This window comes from Pleurodeles waltl, chromosome 10 (assembly GCF_031143425.1).
Source record: "Pleurodeles waltl isolate 20211129_DDA chromosome 10, aPleWal1.hap1.20221129, whole genome shotgun sequence".
Lineage (NCBI taxonomy): Eukaryota > Metazoa > Chordata > Amphibia > Caudata > Salamandridae > Pleurodeles > Pleurodeles waltl.
The window spans coordinates 21,912,639-21,934,208 of record NC_090449.1 but is presented as its reverse complement, the minus strand read 5'-3'; the positions used below and the strand labels follow the sequence as shown (position 1 = coordinate 21,934,208).

General features: G+C 51.0%; 1 protein-coding gene across 4 annotated transcripts in view; it reads right to left on the bottom strand.

Moving 5' to 3' along the window:
- FLNA (filamin A) overlaps positions 1-16,286 on the bottom strand; it is a 252,270-nt gene extending 235,984 nt beyond the window's left edge. For 3 of the 4 annotated variants that reach the window (XM_069209482.1, XM_069209484.1, XM_069209485.1), the window contains exon 1: positions 16,128-16,262. The gene's annotated coding sequence lies outside the window, so the exon portion shown is untranslated. Of the gene's footprint in view, positions 1-16,127 lie in introns of all 4 variants that reach the window. The other variant, XM_069209483.1, reaches the window with a different exon arrangement.
- Between the last annotated feature and the right edge of the window lie 5,284 nt (positions 16,287-21,570).

The window sequence follows — 21,570 nt, the reverse complement described above, 5'->3', positions numbered from 1 at the left end:
AGGATGGCGAAAGGGGTGTTCTGGGGGCCCCTGCACTGCCCATGCACTTGGCATGGGCAGTGCAGGGGCCCCAGTGCAGTGCCCCGTCGCACAGATCACTGCCCGATTTACGGGCAGTGATCTGCGCGACGGGTGCTCCTGCACCCGCCGCACTGAGGCACTGATGACGGCTCCATGTGGAGCTGTCTGCAATGTCCCGGCCCTGCATTCTACCAGGCCGGCAGGCGGAAACAATGTTTGTGCCCGCAGGCCCAGCAGAATGTTCATAATGTGGCCAACGGGGTCTCACGGGGGCTGGCGCTCTATGGAAAGACCGCCAGCTTGAACACGGCGGTGTTTAACGCCGTGTTCATAATGACCCCCTGTGTTATAAGAGTAATCCCATGTGCAGGGGCTGATGTGGGCCCTTACTTGTAACCTTTGCCCTCAAATGAACTGCGAGATGCAGCTTATGGACTGTGCCCCAAGGAGGCACAGATTCTAAAGCCCGGCCACTTAGCAATGGGTAAATGGACTAGACTTGCACGGCACCTAAGGCAGCAGAGAGGGTCAAGCAAGCATCCAAGCACCCAACCGGAGGAGTACTAACAATGACCAGACCTGCTGAGCCCGGAAACAAGCACAAGGAGGGCAGATCTTATGCTGAGCTCGGTAACAATGTGCCCTTAGGAAGGCCCTAAATTCTGTTGAGATCAGTGACAATAAACAGATGTTCTGCTTAGCCCGGCACAAAGGGGCCCGACACTTGCCACAACCTGGTAAAAGTGGGCACAAAGAGGCCAGTTCTTTTGCTAAACCCCACAACAATGGCACAGAGAGGCCAGTTATTCTGCTGAACTTGGTAAGAAGAAACACACAGAGACCGAATCTTCTGCTCTACCCAGTAACAACGAGCACTGAGAGCCGGATTTTCTGCTGAATCTGGTAACAAACCGTATAGAGAGGCCGGATCTTCAAAGGAACAGGGGATCAAGTGGCACAGAGAGGCCGATCTTCTGCTGAACTTAGTAACAATGGGAACTGAGTGGACGAATCTTCTGCTGGTGCTGGTAACAAAACCTGGTAATAATGGGGACAGAGAGGACAAATCTTCTGATGAACCCGGAAACAATGTCCAAAGAGAAGGCAATTCTTTCGATGAACCCAGATCTTCTGCTGGTCTTGTTAACAATGGACACCCATAGGTCGGATTTTCTGCGGAACCCGGTTCCAATGGACGCAAAGATTTCTACAGAAGTTACTAACAAAGGGAAGAGAGAGGCCAGATATGCTGTTAAACCCGATAATAACTGGCAAAGAGGGACCATAGCTTCTTCTGAAGAGTCATAACATGAAAAACGTGGCGCCTGCTGGAGACGGACTGACCTGTCAGGGTCTACAAGTGGTCAACTGGGAGTCTTGGGGACCTCTGGTCAACACGGATAGCACCAAGATGCTAGCTTAAGCCTCGGCTCTACAGATCCGTCCTGGGCGCGCCAGAAGGCCTTTCTGCACCAAGATGTCGGATGAGTTTGGGGATCTCAGCCCGGCTTCCAGCAGGGAGGCATATGGTATGAGAAACCTCATACCATGCCCGCGCATCATAAATCACAGTCGGCTTGGGGTGTAGGCTGTGCCCAGAACATGTCTGCTCCTATGCAGGAAGCCGCATTCCACACATTGTTATCAGCAGCAATGCAGAACACGGACATTGACTGAGATATCCCAGCTCAGATGCTGACATTCCGCTCCTTACCGTACACAGAAACGCAACAAACAAAACCAAGCGACATCTGACAACCAGGAAGCCGGTCAGTTTAGTCTCAGAGTGTGTGTGGCTGATGGGAAAGGATGAGTAATTCAATGCATGGGTACTTCTGGCAGGCAGTATTCAAGATGTGTAATTCTGTGTGCAGGGTGAGCAAGGCATGTAACTTCACGTGCATAGTACTTGAAACTTAAACCTTCGTGTGCAAAGTCCTTGGGACATGTTTTTCCATGTATACAGTATCTGGGATGCGTAATTCTATGTGAAGAGAACCTGGGGCAAGTCATTCTCTGTGTAGAGTGCGTGAGACATGTAACTGTGTAGAGCACTTAGAAAGTGCTATTATATAGGTACAAAAGTATGGGTGTAAATAAATAAGGACATAAAACTTCATGTGTGGTGTACTTACACAGTTCAAATTATTCCATGTACAGAGTACATGGCATAAATACTCTCATGTGCACAGTACAAGCTTCATAAAATCCAATGTGTAGAGTACCTGGAATGTGTAATGAGAATACGCAGGAAGTTAGTTTCCATGTGGGAACAGTATTTTGGGACATACGAAGCCGTGTGCAGAGTACAACGGTATATTTACATGTGCATAGTCCTTGGGGCGTGCACTTTCATTTGTAGAGTGCGTGGGGTCTGTGATTCCCTGTGCAGAGTGTATGGGGCATTTAATCCAACAGGCACTAGTACTAAGGTGTGTAACTATGTCACCCTTACTTGCAATGCGCACTTCCATGTGCAGACAACCTGGGACTGGTGACGTCAAGTGGAGAGTGCTTCGGAATTCCAGACCCCTAAGCAGAGCACTTGCTTCACATACCTCTACGAGCATAAGTCAATGGGGACATACACATCAGAGATCACAACACGTGGAAGTAATTTAAACCACAGACTATGTGGGGCTGGTATTTCTATCTGCGGAGTACAAGGAATGCGTCTTTCCCGTATTCCATTTGCTAGTGATGTGCAGTGGATCTGGTGCGCGGGGAACCTCTGGGATGCAATTAATTCTATGCTCGAGCGTGTTTGTGACCTACGTTCCATGTGCGAGTAACACTGACCCCCTCTTCTACAGACCTTGTCTGTGACCTGTAACTGCGTGCACTCCCCTGCGGGGAGCGGGGTGCTCGAGGCATAGAAGCCATGTGCAGAACATTCCGAACTTGGCAAGAAGAGCCTGTGTTTGTATGTGCCGAGTAGAAGGAATCTGTGATTTCCTGGGCAGAGTACCCGAGGCGTGTAATTGTGCATGCAGAGAACTTGTGACGTATTTTCTTCCACAGTCCGTGTTCTGAGGTTATGAAACTGTGTGCATAGGTTACTTGTGATGTTTAATTCTGTGTGAAGAAAACTCGGTGCATGTAATTCAAATGTAATGAATTCCTTCTGCTTGGTGCGTGTCACCTTTAAACCATTTTGTGTGCAGAGATTTCAGGCGTGTCCCGTGGACGTCATTTAGGGGTCGCAGCTGCGACCCCCAGCTTGCCCCTGCGACCCCTGGCACTGCATTTGCGACCCCCGGGCCTCAGAGGTGGCAAATTTTGTGCCAGAAACACAGGAGCAGCTCGTTCCAATGCACATCGATGGGGCTACAGTCTACTTTTTTTGTCAATTTGTATTTACACCAATAGTGATTAATATGTTATTATTCACTATCACTATAATACAATGTAGTCCATCTAGGTGGACTATGACCCCCATAGCAGGTGAGATAAGTAAAACATGTTTTTACATGGATGTTGCGTGCATGCATGCAAGGGAGTGTGTTTATGTGAGAGCGTGTGATTGTGTGAGTATGTGCAAGCATGTGTGTGATGTCACTTCCGCTACCCCTGGCCTTTTGGTGGATTGACGTTCATGGCGTGCCCTGCCCTCTGTAAAGCACCTAGAGCGTGCATATCGTTTGCAGAACGCATGGAAGGGGCATTTGCACGTGCAGAGAACATGGCTCGTGTAAATCTTCATGCCAGCTACCCGCACGCACCCGATGCACTATGCATTTAAAGTGTATCTGTACAGTGGGGCAGCTATATTAACAGACGTACTGACGGCTAAGTAGTTTAGGTTATAAGAGCGCCTACCAGCCCCCTGGTCTGTGATGTGCGCTATAGAACTGTCAACTTGCCGGTCCCTGGTTGTCAGGCCCGCAGCAGAGATGCTTTGGGCCCGTGTTTGCTAGTGCTGGGTGAAGACGTGCCAGTCCGGGTGTGCCCCTGGCATAGCCTCTCTCTACCGCTGGCACATAGCAGGTACCGCGCTGCCGCCGGAGCACATCAAGGGTTGTTACCGAGACAAGCAGTAACTCCTGGAGCGTCCCTGTGCAGGCGGAGGATGAACCTATGAGAAGATCACACTGACACCAGCTGGCGGACCCTGGGAGAGATGAGACACCGTGAAAGGAGGATACCAGGCCATAGAGGGACCCAGTGACAGGAGGTGACAGGACCCTGAAAGGAGGCTGAGATAGTGAGAAGAGGATCTCGGGCAACCGAGAGACCAAGTAACATACGAATATCAGGACCCCGAGCGAGGCTGAGATGGGTCCATTGACAACAGGAAATAAGAGAACTGAGAGATTCAGTGACAAGCGAATATCAGGACCCCGAGCGAGGCTGAGATGGGTCCATTGAGATGAGGATATCATGGACCTGAGAGATTCAGTGACACGTGAATATCCGGACCCCGAGCGATGCTGAGATGGTCCCAATGAGATGAGGATATCAGGGCACTGAGAGATTCAGTGACACGTGAATATCAGGTCCCCGGGCGAGGCTGAGATGGTCCCAGTGAGAAGAGGATATCAGGGCACTGAGAGATTCAGTGACACGTGAATATCAGGTCCCCGGGCGAGGCTGAGATGGTCCCAGTGAGAAGAGGATATCAGGGCACTGAGAGATTCAGTGACACGCGAATATCAGGACCCCGAGCGAGGCTGAGATGGGTCCATTGAGAAGAGGATATCATGGCACTGAGAGATTCAGTGACACGCGAATATCCGGACCCCGAGCGATGCTGAGATGGTCCCAATGAGATGAGGATATCAGGGCACTGAGAGATTCAGTGACACGTGAATATCAGGTCCCCGGGCGAGGCTGAGATGGTCCCAGTGAGAAGAGGATATCAGGGCACTGAGAGATTCAGTGAGATGCGAATATCAGGTCCCCGAGCGAGGCTGAGATGGGTCCATTGAGAAGAGGATATCATGGACCTGAGAGATTCAGTGACAAGCGAATATCCGGACCCCGAGCGATGCTGAGATGGTCCCAATGAGATGAGGATATCAGGGCACTGAGAGATTCAGTGACACGTGAATATCAGGTCCCCGAGCGAGGCTGAGATGGGTCCATTGAGAAGAGGATATCATGGCACTGAGAGATTCAGTGAGATGCGAATATCAGGTCCCCGAGCGAGGCTGAGATGGGTCCATTGAGAAGAGGATATCATGGACCTGAGAGATTCAGTGACAAGCGAATATCAGGACCCCGAGCGAGGCGGAGATGGTCCCAATGAGGTGAGATATCAGGGCACTGAGAGATTCAGTGAGATGCGAATATCAGGACCCCGAGCGAGGCTGAGATGGGTCCATTGAGAAGAGGATATCATGGCACTGAGAGATTCAGTGACACGCGAATATCAGGACCCCGAGCGAGGCTGAGATGGGTCCATTGACAACAGGAAATTAGAGAACTGAGAGATTCAGTGACAAGCGAATATCCGGACCCCGAGCGAGGCTGAGATGGGTCCATTGACAACAGGAAATTAGAGAACTGAGAGATTCAGTGACAAGCGAATATCCGGACCCCGAGCGAGGCTGAGATGGGTCCATTGAGAAGAGGATATCATGGACCTGAGAGATTCAGTGACAAGCGAATATCCGGACCCCGAGCGAGGCGGAGATGGTCCCAATGAGGTGAGATATCAGGGCACTGAGAGATTCAGTGAGATGCGAATATCAGGACCCCGAGCGAGGCTGAGATGGGTCCATTGAGAAGAGGATATCATGGACCTGAGAGATTCAGTGAGATGCGAATATCAGGACCCCGAGTGAGGCGGAGATGGTCCCAATGAGGTGAGATATCAGGGCACTGAGAGATTCAGTGAGATGCGAATATCAGGACCCCGAGCGAGGCTGAGATGGGTCCATTGAGAAGAGGATATCATGGCACTGAGAGATTCAGTGACACGCGAATATCAGGACCCCGAGCGATACTGAGATGGTCCCAGTGAGAAGAGGATATCAGGGCACTGAGAGATTCAGTGACACATGAATATCAGGTCCCCGAGCGAGGCTGAGATGGGTCCATTGAGAAGAGGATATCATGGACCTGAGAGATTCAGTGACAAGCGAATATCAGGACCCCGAGTGAGGCTGAGATGGTCCCAATGACGTGAGGATATCAGGGCACTGAGAGATTCAGTGAGATGCGAATATCAGGACCCCGAGCGAGGCTGAGATGGGTCCATTGAGAAGAGAATATCATGGACCTGAGAGATTCAGTGACAGGCGAATATCAGGATCCAGAGAGAGACTGAGTTGGTCCCAGTGAGAAGAGGATATCAGGGCACTGAGAGATTCAGTGACAAGCGAATATCAGGACCCCAAGTGAGGCTGAGATGGGTCCATTGAGAAGAGGATATCATGGACCTGAGAGATTCAGTGACAAGCGAATATCAGGACCCCGATCGAGGCTCAGATGGGTCCATTGAGAAGAGGATAACATGGACCTGTGAGATTCAGTGACAAGCGAATATCAGGACCCCGAGCGAGGCTGAGATGGTCCCAGTGAGAAGATGATATCATGGACCTGAGAGATTCAGTGACACACGAATATCCGGACCCCGAGCGAGGCTGAGATGGGTCCATTGAGAAGAGGATATCAGGGACCTTAGAGACCCAGTGACATGAGAAGATCAGGATCTGAGTGAGTCTGAGATGGGTCCATTGAGAAGAGGATATCATGGACCTGAGAGATTCAGTGACACACGAATATCAGGACCCCGAGCGAGGCTGAGCTGGGTCCATAGAGAAGAGGATATCATGGACCTGTGAGATTCACTGACACACGAATATCAGGACCCAGAGAGAGAGACTGAGATGGTCCCAGTGAGAAGAGGATATCGGGGCACTGAGAGATTCAGTGACACACGAATATCAGGACCCCGAGCGAGGCTGAGATGGTCCCAGTGAGATGAGGATATCAGGGCACTGAGAGAATCAGCTACAAGCGAATATCTGGACCCGGAGCGAGGCTGAGATGGGTCCATTGAGAAGAGGATATCATGGACCTGAGAGATACAGTGACACGTGAACATCAGGAGCACAAGCGAGCCTCAGATGGCGAGTGAGGGTGACATGGTCCCCGTGAGAACAGGATATCGTGGACCTGAGAGATTCAGTGAGATGCAAATATCAGGACCCGAGAGAGGCTGAGATGGTCCCAGTGAGATGAGGATATGAGGGACCTGACAGATTCAGTGATATGTGAATATCAGGACCCAGAGCGAGGCTCAGATAGTCCCGGTGAGAAGAAGGTATGAGAGAACTGAGAGATTCAGTGAGACGCGAATATCAGGATCCCAAGCAAGTCAGACATGGTCCCAGTGAGACGAGGAATTGAGGGACCTGACAGATTCAGTAACACGCGAATATCAGGACCCCGAGCAAGGCTGAGATAGTCCCAGTGAGAAGAGGGTATGAGGGAACTGAGCGATTCAGTGAGATGCGAATATCAGGATCCCGAGCGAGTCTGAGATGGTCCCAGTGAGAAGGGGATATGAGGGAACTGAGAGATTCAGTGACAAGCAAATATCAGGACCCTGAAAGGAGGCTGAGAAAATTACAGTGATAGAAGGATATCAGGTCCCTGAGAGGGTTACTATTACAATACAATACAATACAATACAAGGACAACAGGACACTGAGAGGGAAGCAGTGATAATAAGATATTAGGTCTCTGAGACAGAACCAGTCATATGAGGTTATCAGCACCCTGAAATGACTCTGAGAGGGCTGCAGTGAGAAGAGGACAGCTGGATACTGAGTGAATCCTGACAGATCTATAGTGAGAAAAGGATGTCAGGCCCTTCAGCAGATCCTGAGAGGTTTATACTGAGAAAAGGATGCCCTGATCCTCGGAGATCTATAGCGAGAAGAGGATGTCCAGATCCTGAGTGAAACCTGAGAGGTCTATAGTGAGAAGAGGATGTCTGGATCCTGAGTGGATCCTGAGAGGTCTATAGTGAGAAGAGGATGCCCTGATCCTGTGAGGTCTATAGTAAGAAGAGGATGTCCGGATCCTGACTGGATCCTGAGAGGTGTATAGTGAGAAGAGGATGTCTGGATCCAGAGTGGATCCTGAGAGGTCTATAGTGAGAAGAGGATGCCCTGATCCTGTGAGATCTATAGTAAGAAGAGGATGTCTGGATCCTGAGTCAATCTTCAGAGGTCTACAGTGAGAAAAGGATGTTTGGATCCTGAGAAGTCTATAATGAGAAGACGATGCCCTGATCCTGTGAGGTCTATAATAAGAAGAGGATGTCTGGATCCTGAGAGGTCTATAGTGAGAAGAGGATGTCCAGATCCTGAGTGGATCCTGAGAGGGCTATAGTGAGAAGAGGATGTCTGGATCCTGAGTGGATCCTGAGAGGTCTATAGTGAGAAGAGGATGTCCTGATCCTGAGAGGTCTATAGTAAGAAGAGGATATCCAGATCCTGAGTGGATCCTGAGAGGTCTATAGTGAGAAGAGGATGTCCGGATCCATAGTGGATCCTGAGAAGTCTATATTGAAAAGAGGATGTCCTGATCCTGTGAGGTCTATAGTAAGAAGAGGATGTCCGGATCCTGAGTGGATCCTGAGAGGTCTATAGTGAGAAGAAAATGTGCCTGGATCCTGAGAGATCTACAGTGAGAAGAGGATGTACGGATCCTGAGTAGATCCTGAGAGGTCTATAGTGAGAAGAGGGTGTCCGGATCCTGATTGGATCCTGAGAGGTCTATAGTGTAGACTATAGACCTCACAGGATCAGGGCATCCTCTTCTCACTATAGACCTCTCAGGATCCACTCAAGATCCGGAATCCCATTCTCACTATAGATCGCTCAGGATCCACTCAGTATTCGGACATCCTCTTCTCACTTTAGACCTCTCAGAATCCACTCAAGATCTGGACATCCTCTTCTCACTATACAGTAGACCTCTCAGGATCCACTCAGGATCCGGACATTCTCTTCTTACTATAGACCTTACAGGATCAGGGCATCCTCTTGTCACCGTAGACCACTCAGGATCCGGACATCCTCTTCTCACTATAGACCTCTCAGTATCCACTCAGGATCAGAACATCCTCTTCTTACTATAGACCCCACAGGATCAGGACATCCTCTTCTCACTATAGACCACTCAGGATCTGGACATCCTCTTCCCAATATAGACCTCTCAGGATCCGTACAGCCTCTTCTCACTATAGACCTCTCAGGATCCAGATATCCTCTTCTCACTATAGACCTCTCAGGATCCACTCAGGATCCGGACATCCTCTTCTTAATATAGACCTCAAAGGATCCGGACATCCTCTTCTCACTATAGACCTCTCAGGATCCAGACATCCTCTTCTCACTATAGACCTCTCAGGATCCACTCTGGATCTGGACATCCTCTTCTCACAATAGACTGCTCAGGATCCAGACATCCTCTTCTCACTATAGACCTCTCAGGATCCAGATATCCTCTTCTCACTATAGACCTCTCAGGATCCGGACATCCTCTTCCTAATATAGACCTCAAAGGATCCGGACATCCTCTTCTCACTATAGACCTCTCAGGATCCACTCAGGATCCAGACATCCTCTTCTCACTATAGACCTCTCAGGATCCACTCGGGATCTGGACATCCTCTTCTCACTACAGACCTCACAGGATCAAGACATCCTCTTCTCTCTATAGACCTCTCAGGATCCGGACACCCTCTTCTCACTATAGACCTCTCAGGATCCACTCGGGATCCATACATCCTCTTCTCACTATAGAGTGCTCAGGATCCAGACATCCTCTTCTCACTCTAGACCTCTCGGATCCACTCAGGATCCGTACATTGTCTTCTTACTATAGACCTCACAGGATCCACTCAGGATCTGTACATCCTCTTCTCACCTTAGACCGCTCAGGATCCAGACATCCTCTTCTCATTATAGACCTCTCAGGATCCACTCAGGATCCGTACATCCTCTTATTAGTATAGACCTCACAGGATCAGGACATCCTCTTCTTAATGTATACCTCTCAGGATCCACTAAGGATCCGGACATCCTCTTCTCACTATAGACCTCTCAGGATCCACTCAGGATCTGGACATCCTCTTCTTACAATAGACCGCTCACGATCCAGACATCCTCTTCTTACAATAGACCGCTCACGATCCAGACATCCTCTTCTTATTATAGACCTCTCAGGATCCACTCAGGATCCGGACGTCTTCTTCTTACTATAGACCTCACAGGATCAGGGCATCCTCTTCTCAATGTAGACCTCTCAGGATCCACTAAGGATCCGGCCATCCTCTTCTCACTATAAACCTCTCAGGCTCCACTCAGGATCCGGACATCCTCTTCTCACTAAAGCCCTCTCAGGATCCACTGAGGATCTGGACATCCTGTTCTCAGACGTCACATGATCAGGACACCCTCTTCTCACTATAGACCTCTCGGGACCAACTCAGGATCGTGAGAGGTCTATAGTGAGAAGAGGATATCATGATCCTGTGAGGTCTAAATTAAGAAGAGGATGTCCGGATCCTGAGTGAATTCTGAGAGGTCTAAAGTGAGAAGAGGATGTCAGAGTCCTGAGGCGTCTATAGAGAGAAGAGGATGTCCGCATCCTGAGTAGATCCTAAGAGATCTAATGTCAGAAGAGGATGTTAGGATCTTGAGTGGATCCTAAGAAGTATTTAAAAACTGAGAAGAGGATACTGGGAGACAGGGACGAAGGGGGAGTGCACGGAACTCCCCTTTGTGCACATGTATGTTTGGCCGGCCATCTCGGGCCGGCCAAACACACATGCGCACTGGGCTCTCTTCAACCCGGCACTGTGTTGCCGGGTTGGAGAGAGCAGGCAGAGGCTCTGACTCTGCCTCAGAGCGACCAGCCAGAGCACTCCAGCCAATCCTAACCCAAGTAGTTGGGAGCCTGTGCCTGCTGTAAGGACCGAGGAGCGGAGCGGCGGAGGCGAAGAGGAAGGTACTTTTTAAAAATGATTATTATTTGTATTCTTTGTCCGTTCCCCTCCGCCACGCACGGCCCTCCCCCTTCATCCCGCGAGCCGCAACTGATCTAGATAACATATCAAGTAGACACATCAGAAATCCTTACCACAATCCCCCACACCAAAGACACACCCACAACTAGATTGCATCTCATGTAGACATGCATGAGGTCCTTTCTACAGACACCACACACCTAATCTGATTCACTCACTTTCACTCACTACTTAGGCCACATCCACATGGACAACAGTTCAATGGGCATGCAGGTCACACACTCATAGGCACACATACATCGAAGACACATCAAACACACAGTGGGGACACAACATTTGTGGGGACACAACATTTGTTGTAAAATGGTGAAACTGATTGGTCCTCTGTGTTCTTAGACATGACAGTATTATTGGTGCACAGAGGGAAGTGTTGACAATCTGCAGAAAAAGTCAGCTGGTCACTTGATTAAGAGACAAAAAAATACACCAAGTACACATGTGAAAAAAAGTGACTTTGGTTCTGCCAGCACTTGTTTTGGGTGCATGCTTTCAGGACTGCATACTCTAGTTGACTTAGACAAAAAGGTGCCTACCTTTGGCATGAAACACACAATAGGTGATGGGTGGAATGCTTGCAATTTGTCTAACCACTGGCAATCGCTCCTGTTCTTTTGCTCACCATACCACCTCAGTTTGGACCAACCTACATGCAAATCATTCTTGACCCTGCTCCTCATGGGAACAGTCCATCTCGAACTGCTATGCCAAGTTCTCCCTGAACTGAAATACAAGCAACCTAAGATCGGTTTTACCCTGATAAGGGCTCATCAGCCACATATATTTTGATTCCGGAGGCACAGTGAGAACGGGACCCATGTCTGGGCATATCCTTGACACTTAGAGAGGTACATGAATCACTCTAAAGGTGATGGGGGAATGCTTGCAATTTGTCTAACAACTGGCAATCATTTGGGATAGCATCCCAACCCATCCTTCTTTTGCTCTTCATGCCACCTCAGTTTGGACCCAGCTATACGCAAATCAACCTTGACACTCCTCCTCATGGGAACAGTCCAACCCAACTTTGGCAACTATATTTGGGGTGCAGCATTATATAGATACAAAAGCCATGTTGTTCACATTTTAAAGCGCTGGCTTTTGTTAACACATATATCCCTTAACTAGTTAGCTATATTTATGGTACTGACTTAAGTAAGCAAACAAAAAGGTGACTACCTCATTCCACTTATACATTGGAGGCAATACCTATATCTACCATTTGGATGCTAGTTTCTCTGAACACCTAGTATTTTTCCTGTGGCGTCCACATTGTTTGGTGTTGACATTTACGAACACAAGTTTCTTCTTAGGACACCTGCACTATGCGGTAAAGGCTTTTGAGAACTCATATGCCCCTTCCTTGGGCACCCATATTTGCAAGGGCTGGTTTTAATGAACACATAGCTCCAATCCCTAGACACCCACTTTTTTGTAAGCCGGCTTTTACAATCAGATATGCTTCCTCTGACTTGAATGAACATGCGTATCTTTTCCTCTGCCTGTCTAAACACGTGTGCCTTCCTCTGGCTTGATGTACACATGTGTGCCTTCCTCTGGCTTGTATGAACATGCGAAGCCCTTCTTCTGACGCGTTTGAACCCATATACCCCTTCCGCTGACTAGTATAGTATGAACCCATGGATCACGTCCTCTGGATCAAATGAACATGCGTATCCATTCCTGTGGCTTGTATGAACATGTGTGTGCCTTCCTTTAGATTGTACACACATGTGCATCCATTCCTCTGACTTGTACAAACCTGTGTATCCCTTCCACTGGATCATATGAACACATGTATCTCTTTCTCTGGTTTGGACGAACATGTGCTTCCCATCCTGTGGCTTGTATGAACACATGTAAACCTTCCCATGGCTGCTATGAACACATGTATCCCTTCCTGTAGCTTGTATGAACGTGCATATCCCTGGCTTGTCTGAACACATGTATTCCCTTCTCTGACTTGCATGAACATAAATATCCATTCCTCTGCCTTGTATAAACATGTGTATCCCTTCCTATGGCTTGTAAGAACATACGTATCTCTTCTCCTGGCTTGTATGAAGATATGTATCCATTTTTGTGCCAACACATGTATCCCTTCCTCTACCTTTTATGAACACGTATATTCCTTCCTCTGGGTTTTACGCACACATGTATGCCTTCCTCTACCTTTTATGAACAAGTATATTCCTTCCTCTGGGTTTTACGAACACATGTATCCCTCTACCTTTTATGAACACATATATTCCTTCCTCTGGGTTTTACGAACACATGCATCCCACTACCTTTTATGAACACGTATATTCCTTCCTCTGGGTTTTACGAACACATATATTCCTTCCAATGGCTTTTATGAACACGCTTATCCCATATGAAGACATGTATCCCTTCCTCTACCTTTTACGAACACATGTATACCTTCCTGTACTTTTTATGAACATGTACATTCCTTCCTCTGGCTTGTCTGAACACACATATCCCTTACTCTGGTTTGTCTGAACACAAGTATCCCTTCCTCTGGCTTTTATAAACATGCTTATCCCATATGAAGACATGTATCCCTTCCTCTGGCATGTATGAACACATGTATCCCTTCCTGTGGCTTTTATGAACACCCTTATCCCATATGAAGAAATGTATCCCTTGCTCTGGCATGTATGAACACATGTATCTCTTCCTGTGGCTTTTATGAACACCGTTATCCCATATGTAGACATGTATCCCTTGCGCTGGCATGCATGAACACATGTATCTCTTCCTGTGGCTTTTATGAACACCCTTATCCCATAAGTAGACATGTATCCCTTGCGCTGGCATGTTTGAACACATGTATCTCTTCCTGTGGCTTGAAGAACACAAGTGTCCCTTTCTGTTTCTTTTATGGACACGTGTGTCTTTCCCTCGGACCTGAATAGAAGCAAGGTGGCTTGATGTTTAGGGCTCTTGTAAGCCAGATGTCCGCCTGGGCAGAGCCGAATTCTCCTAGCTTCGAGTTTGAAAGGGAGCAGAACAAGGTCGCTCAGCTGACATGGGAAGAACGAAGAAACCCGCTGCCAGTGCCAAGGTAAACAGCAGACTTGGGAAGGACTGGAAGTACAGCAAGCACAGAACATCGCGACAAATCCTCTCACGGGACCCCCAGCCCGACACCATGGCGAGAGAGGACCCCAGGGCGGACATGCCACACCCGTGGCACGGTAATCCCATCCCTGGCTGCTCATTGCTCCTTCTCTGTTGTGTTTGCGTGTTGGTGTTGTGTTCTGCACAATATAAACGAACTCTGCAATGTAATCTCGAAAGAAGAAAGAACAAAACACCACGGACACAGAGAGACCAAAGGGCGTGGTGGCAGTGGAACTCCTGCCAAACGCCCTAGTCCTGCCCATACTTAACAGGAAGGTTGGGCAGGGCCTCCCAATAAGCCCCCCCACTTTGAACACAGATTATATATGGAAGTAACATTCGCCCCGATGTCTGCTCAGGCCACTCCTGGAGTGAGGAGATTGTGGGGTAGAGTTCCTACACACCCCGATAGCGCGAGCTGACAACCGACAAGGACATACAGACGTGTGTGTACGCCTTTGTCTACACGCCCCATAGGTCGCTCGATAGGTAGATGGTTGTGCTTTTTAGTGTTTTACACACAGAGCTCGTACGTGGAGACGGGGCACGTGTGATCTCAATAAGATACTGACAGGCGGAGCTGTACACAGTAGTGACGTCCACACATGTACGCACACACTTGCATATGGACGCGTGCAGCTCCAGAAAGCAGGTCTTGGGGTGATCACACGCAGCCCTGGCTCTCTAGGGTACTCCCGTGGACTGAGCCATGCGCCGGGTGCCCCCAGTGCCCTAACGTGCTCCCCTCAGAGGATGAACATGCCCCCCACGCCGCATTCACAAGTTGAAACATGCACTTCTACCTACTAGTGCCATCTCTCTGGGGCATACACACCTGGCTGCCCAGAGGCTGAACCACGCGCACGCGACCTCTGATGACCTCACATTCCCGGCTCCTGGTGCTCTGAGACTAAAACATGCATCCCTGGCGCCTAGTGCCCTCACATGTGGAATCGATCATTCCTGGCTCCTGGAGCCCTGAGAATAAAACATGCATGCCTGGCGCCTGGTGCCCTCACATGTGGAATCGATCATTCCTGGCTCCTGGAGCCCTGAGACTAAAACATGCATGCCTGGCGCCTGGTGCCCTCACATGTGGAATCGATCATTCCTGGCTCCTGGAGCCCTGAGACTAAAACATGCATGCCTGGCGCCTGGTGCCCTCATACGCGGAATCAACAATTCCTGGCTCTTGGTGCCCTGAGATTAAACATGCATCCCTGGCTCCTGGTGCCAGGCTCCTAATACAGCTATCTGTCCACAGAGTATCCCTAACTCCTGGTGCCATCAAGTAGTGAAGATACACCCTTGAGTCCTGGTGCCCTGAAAGGCTGAAAACGCATTATTGGCTTTAAGTGGCACCAAAGGCTGAAAACCTGGCTCCGGGCTCTTAGAGGCAGAAACTGGCATCCACGCCCCTGGTGCCCTCAGAGATGCAATATGAGCACCTGGCTTCTGATGACCTCCAAAGGAGAACATACACCCAGGATCTTGTTGCCACGGGAGTAAAAATATGCACCCTTGGCTCCTGTGCCCTCAGAAAGAAACATGCGTCCCAGGATCCTGATGCCCTCTGAAGCGGAAATATGTGCACCCCAGACTCTTGGTACCCCCGGAGTCGAAACATCCACCCGTGGCTCCTGGTGCCCTCAGAGTGTGAAACATGCGTCCCAGGATCCTGGTGCACCCAGAGGCGGAATATGCACCCCTGACTGCTGGTGCCCCAAGAAGCGGTATATGCACCCAGACTTAGATGCCCTCGGGGAGTGAAACATGCACCCGTGGCTCCTGCTGCCATCAGAGTGTGAAACATGCATCTCTTGTTCCCGGTGCCCTCAGAAACATAGGTCCGAAGCTCCAGGTGCCGTGAGAGACTCCTGGTCCCCGCGGTTCCTGGGGTCCTGTGCTGGGGTGCGCGCCCGGCTCCGCTTACCTCGCTTCCTAGTTCCCTCGGAGTAGAGTGGGCAGGCTGCTCTTCAGGCTGCTGTGTCCTTGCTGCTTCTCCCGCTCCTCTCACCAGCTCCTCTGCCCCCGCTGCACCTTAGGGGAATGCCTCTCCCAGCCCCAGTCCGCACGATGACACCCTGATCCCGGGCTCCGACTCCGAGTCAGAAAGCCTTAATTGGTAAAATAGCAAAGTGAAAAAAAGCAAAGAGGGGGGAGTCTAGGGCAGGCAGCGAACCCCGCCCCCCTCCGGGCTCGGGATGAGGTCAGCCTGCATTTCTGAGAAGCCTGGAAGCTGAGCGAGCCCCAGGCAGCAGGGGTGCCTGCTTCCAGTGTGAGTGGTGGGGGGTAGGGTGGATGTCACGGGCAGCCCTTGATGACATTTTGGGGAGCAGGCGGGATCCCCACAGGAGCACCCCCCAACGCACAGCCTGATCACAGGAGTACCTGCCTCCAGTGTGAGTGGTGGGGGTAGGATGGATGTCAACCCTTGATGACATCTTGGGGAGTTGGGGACCCCCAGGGGAGCTTCTCCCAAACCTAACCCCAGGGGAGCCTGATTCCAGAGTGTTGGGGGTAGGGTGGATGTCAGCACTTGATGACATCTTGGGGAGCGGCGGGACCCTCACATGAGCATCTCCCAGTCTGACCCCAGGGGAGCCTAACTCCAGACTGAGTGGGGGTGGGGGAAGATGCAGAGACCATCAGAGACAACATCTGGAGATGGTGCCAGGCCTACCTCGTGGCACCTCCTTCACCCCAGGGGTGCCTGCTTCCAATGTGAGTGGTGGGGGGTAGGGTGGATGACACGGGCAGCCCTTGATGACATCTTGGGGAGCAGGCGGGATCCCCACAGGAGCACCCCCCACGCCCAGCCTGATCACAGGAGTACCTGCCTCCAGTGTGCGTGGTGGGGGTAGGATGGATGTCAACCCTTGATGACATCTTGGGGAGTTGGGGACCCCCAGAGGAGCTTCTCCCAAGCCTAACCCCAGGGGAGCCTGATTCCAGAGTGTTGGGGGTAGGGTGGATGTCAGCACTTGATGACATCTTGGGGAGTGGCGGGACCCTCACATGAGCATCTCCCAGTCTGACCCCAGGGGAGCCTAACTCCAGACTGAGTGGGGGTGGGGGAAGATGCAGAGACCATCAGAGACAACATCTGGAGATGGTGCCAGTCCTACCTCGTGGCACCTCCTTCACCCCAGGGGTGCCTGCTTCCAATGTGAGTGGTGGGGGGTAGGGTGGATGACACGGGCAGCCCTTGATGACATCTTGGGGAGCAGGCGGGATCCCCACAGGAGTACCCCCCCACGCCCAGCCTGATCCAAGGAGTACCTGCCTCCAGTGTGAGTGGTGGGAGTAGGATGGATGTCAACCCTTGATTACATCTTGGGGAGTTGGGGACCCCCAGAGGAGCTTCTCCCAAGCCTAACCCCAGGGGAGCCTGATTCCAGAGTGTTGGGGGTAGGGTGGATGTCAGCACTTGATGACATCTTGGGGAGTGGCGGGACCCTCACATGAGCATCTCCCAGTCTGACCCCAGGGGAGCCTAACTCCAGACTGAGTGGGGGTGGGGGAAGATGCAGAGACCATCAGAGACAACATCTGGAGATGGTGCCAGTCCTACCTCGTGGCACCTCCTTCACCCCAGGGGTGCCTGCTTCCAATGTGAGTGGTGGGGGGTAGGGTGGATGACACGGGCAGCCCTTGATGACATCTTGGGAGCAGGCGGGATCCCCACAGGAGTACCCCCCCACGCCCAGCCTGATCCAAGGAGTACCTGCCTCCAGTGTGAGTGGTGGGAGTAGGATGGATGTCAACCCTTGATTACATCTTGGGGAGTTGGGGACCCCCAGAGGAGCTTCTCCCAAGCCTGACCCCAGGGGAGCCTGATTCCAGAGAGTGTTGGGGGTAGGGTGGATGTCAGCACTTGATGACATCTTGGGGAGCGGTGGACCCTCACATGAGCATCTCCCAGTCTGACCCCAGGGGAGCGTAACTCCAGACTGAGTGGGGGTGGGGGTAGATGCAGAGACCATCAGAGACAACATCTGGAGATGGTGCAAGGCCTACCTCGTGGCACCCCCTTCACCCCAGGGGTGCCTGCTTCCAATGTGAGTGGTGGGGGTAGGGTGGATGTCACGGGCAGCCCCTAATGACATCTTGATGACCATGCAGGACCCCCACAGAAGCATCCCCCAGGCTGACCCCAGGGGTGCCTGCTTCCAGTGTGAGTGGTGGGGGTAGGGTGGATGTCACGAACAGCCTTTGGTGACATCTTGGGGGGCATGCAGGACCCCCACAAGAGCATTCCCCCAGCCTAACCCTTGGGGTGCCTGCTTCCAGTGTGAGTGCTGAGGGTAGGGTGGATATCATGCGCAACCCTTGATTACATCTTGGGGAGCCGATGGGGCCCCCACAGGAGCATCCCCCCCGCCTGCTTCCAGTGTGAGTGGGGTTGGAGGTGAATGCTGAGACCATCCGATACAACATCTGAGGATAGGGCCAGGCCTATCTTGTGAGCACCCCCTTCGCCCCAGGGGTGTCTGCTTGCAATAAGACGGGATGAGGGAGCTGGGGAGATATGGTGGAACAGCATTTGATGTCATGGACCACCCATGGGCTGTGGCACCAGAATATCGTGCGGTCAGCGCGGGCTGACAGAAATATTGGGGGTCATTCTGACCCTGGCGGTCATGGACCGCCAGGGCCAACGACCGCGGAAGCACCGCCAACAGGCTGGCGGTGCTTCAGGGGCCATTCTGACCGCGGCGGTAAAGCCGCGGTCAGAAAAGGGAAACCAGCGGTTTCCCGCCGGTTTTCCCCTGCCCCAGGGAATCCTCCACGGCAGCGCTGCAAGCAGCGCCGCCATGGGGATTCCGACCCCCTTCCCGCCATCCTGTTTCTGGCGGTTTTCACCGCCAGAAACAGGATGGCGGGAACGGGTGTCGTGGGGCCCCCTAACAGGGCCCCATTAAGATTTTCAGTGTCTGCCAAGCAGACACTGAAAATCGCAACGGGTGCAACTGCACCCGTCGCACACCAGCAACTCAGCCGGCTCCATTCGGAGCCGGCTTCATCGTTGCTGGGGCTTTCCCGCTGGGCGGGCGGCCTTTTGGCGGTCGCCCGCCAGCCCAGCAGGAAAGTCAAAATGACCGACGCGGTCTTTTGACCGCAGTACGGTCTTCTGGTGGTTCCCACCAGGCGGGCGGCTTCCGCCGCCCGCGGGGGTCAGAATGACCCCCATTGTGTTCTAAAGCGTACTAATTATCACCTCATTGGAGTTCATAAAAAATCTACACCCAATGAGGCAATATTTTTGTAAATGATGTTTAGGACACAATATTTGTCAAACAATATTGTTGTTAAAAATATCTTACTATACTGCATTTGGATTCCGCTCATTTAGTATGTCCAGATTTTTTTTTTTTTTTTATGATCACCCAGTTTTGAAGTTTTAACTGTGGGTGAGTCTCACTACTTGTGTTCCACCCAAAGTAATCACATGGTAAGTGGACTGCACATGTTTACCACCAGAGTCCGCCTTTTAAGATAAGGCAACAACAACTCAGCCAGAGTAAGAGGCACTTGGCTGGTTACCTGTGAGTGGGCTGTGCATGGGAGCACTGCACACAGGTAGGCTGGCACAGAAGAGACTCTGCAGGACTGGATCTTGAACTGGGACAGATCTTATAATATTAGTGGGCACTCATAGGTGAAGTCAGTATGATTTACTGTTTTGTCTGCTGTGACATTGTTTTTTACATATAGGGGTAAATCTGTCTTAGAGAGCAGTTTTGCTTCCCTTAGTCCTATCAAGTCCCATGAGGTATGAAACCAGAGGTGAAACATGTGCGCCCAGTTTCACTACGCAGGTCCCAAGATCATGCATGTATCCTCCATGGGGTGGCCAGAATTTTCAGATGTCTCTGGTTCGACTCAGGATCAGAGTTCAGACCTTTTGTCACCCTGCTGGGCCAAGATAAATACTGTGCTTCCCAGCAGAGGGAACAAAGGCCTCCTCATACAAAATTAAAAGTGCTTCCCTCAGCTCCTGAGGAGGAAGAAGCAGGTAAGAAAATCTACATCTATTAATCAGCTGTCACACTGTACCATAGTTGGGACAGCACAGGCCCACCGAACAAAGGAGGAAGCCCAGGCAACTGGGGCAGCACGGGAGGTGTCTCGCTATGAAGGTTTGGTAGAAAAGACCCTGGCAGTGATGTCAGGTAGGAGCAGTGCTTCGGCTTCCACAGGAGATTTGAACAATGACTTCTTTGTGGGACCATTCTGAATTGTCCCAGCGTGCTATGTAGGAGGGCTGGAACAGGGGTGGAGGGGTGATGTGGCACCCTAGGACTAACCAGAGGTGCCTGGCTTCTGGACCTGTCCACCCTATTTAAAAACTCTTCAACAAGGGAGAGTTGTTGTTGGATTTGGACACCTGGACTGTGATGGTGGCAGCAGCCATGGACATGGAACTCATCACCATGAGTAAAACGAGCCAACTGACCTTTTTTAAAGCTCTGTGACTCCCCTGAAAATAGAGCACCTGAGGTTCTGCTACTGGTTCAGAAAAAATACCCCTGGGTGGTCCAGGACCCAACGCAAGATTTATTGAATTATTGCAGGGAGGAGGCGTGAGTGGGACCTCCTTCCCATTCCAATCTCTGCCGCTTGGGACTCCCGTCTTCCAGGAGGATGATGCAAGAACCGAGGCCCAGGACCCCAACCACAGGCCCTGATAAGAAGGAAGACAGCAAAATGCTGCATGTTTGGACACGTTGTCTCCATGCCTGTGACTTCGGGTTCCTGCCCGCACTCCTCGATGGACAGGGGGAACCGTGAAGTTTCTGCCACAGGTGGGAGCAATGGACTAGGCTGCTCAAGCCCTTTGGGAGCAGAGGAGAAGGCAGATGCCTCCATCTCTGAGGAGGAGGGCGCCTGGAAAGCCAGCTAAGGGAAACAGTAGCATAGGTGTTCCCCTCACAGTCCCTCTACAAAAACTGACATGGGGGTGTCTGGATGTGTTGGGACACTCCCCTAAAAAAACAAACAAAAAAAAGGGCGGGTAGCACAAGATCACAGGCCAGTAAACAACAGAGCAGAAGCCACTAATTAAATATGCACAGCTACCGGAGGGAGCGCCCCATAATGCTCAGCGGGGCTCAGCAAAGTACTCGAATTGGCTTTTGTGGTAGCCCCCGAGAGTCAGGGCACCCCCACCATGTTTAGAGAAGTGCATGGGGCTGCAGGATTGCAGCAGCTCTCCTCTGATTATTGTTTGAACAGTGACCCTCAGTTTGTAGAGTCATGAAAAGCATGCCCCCAGGCTTTCACCACTGTTTTTAAGCACTTTTTAATGCTGGGGTTTTTGCTCTTCAGCTGGAAGTGCAGTGCTCTCAAGTGGTTGGTTCTATGGCTGCTTT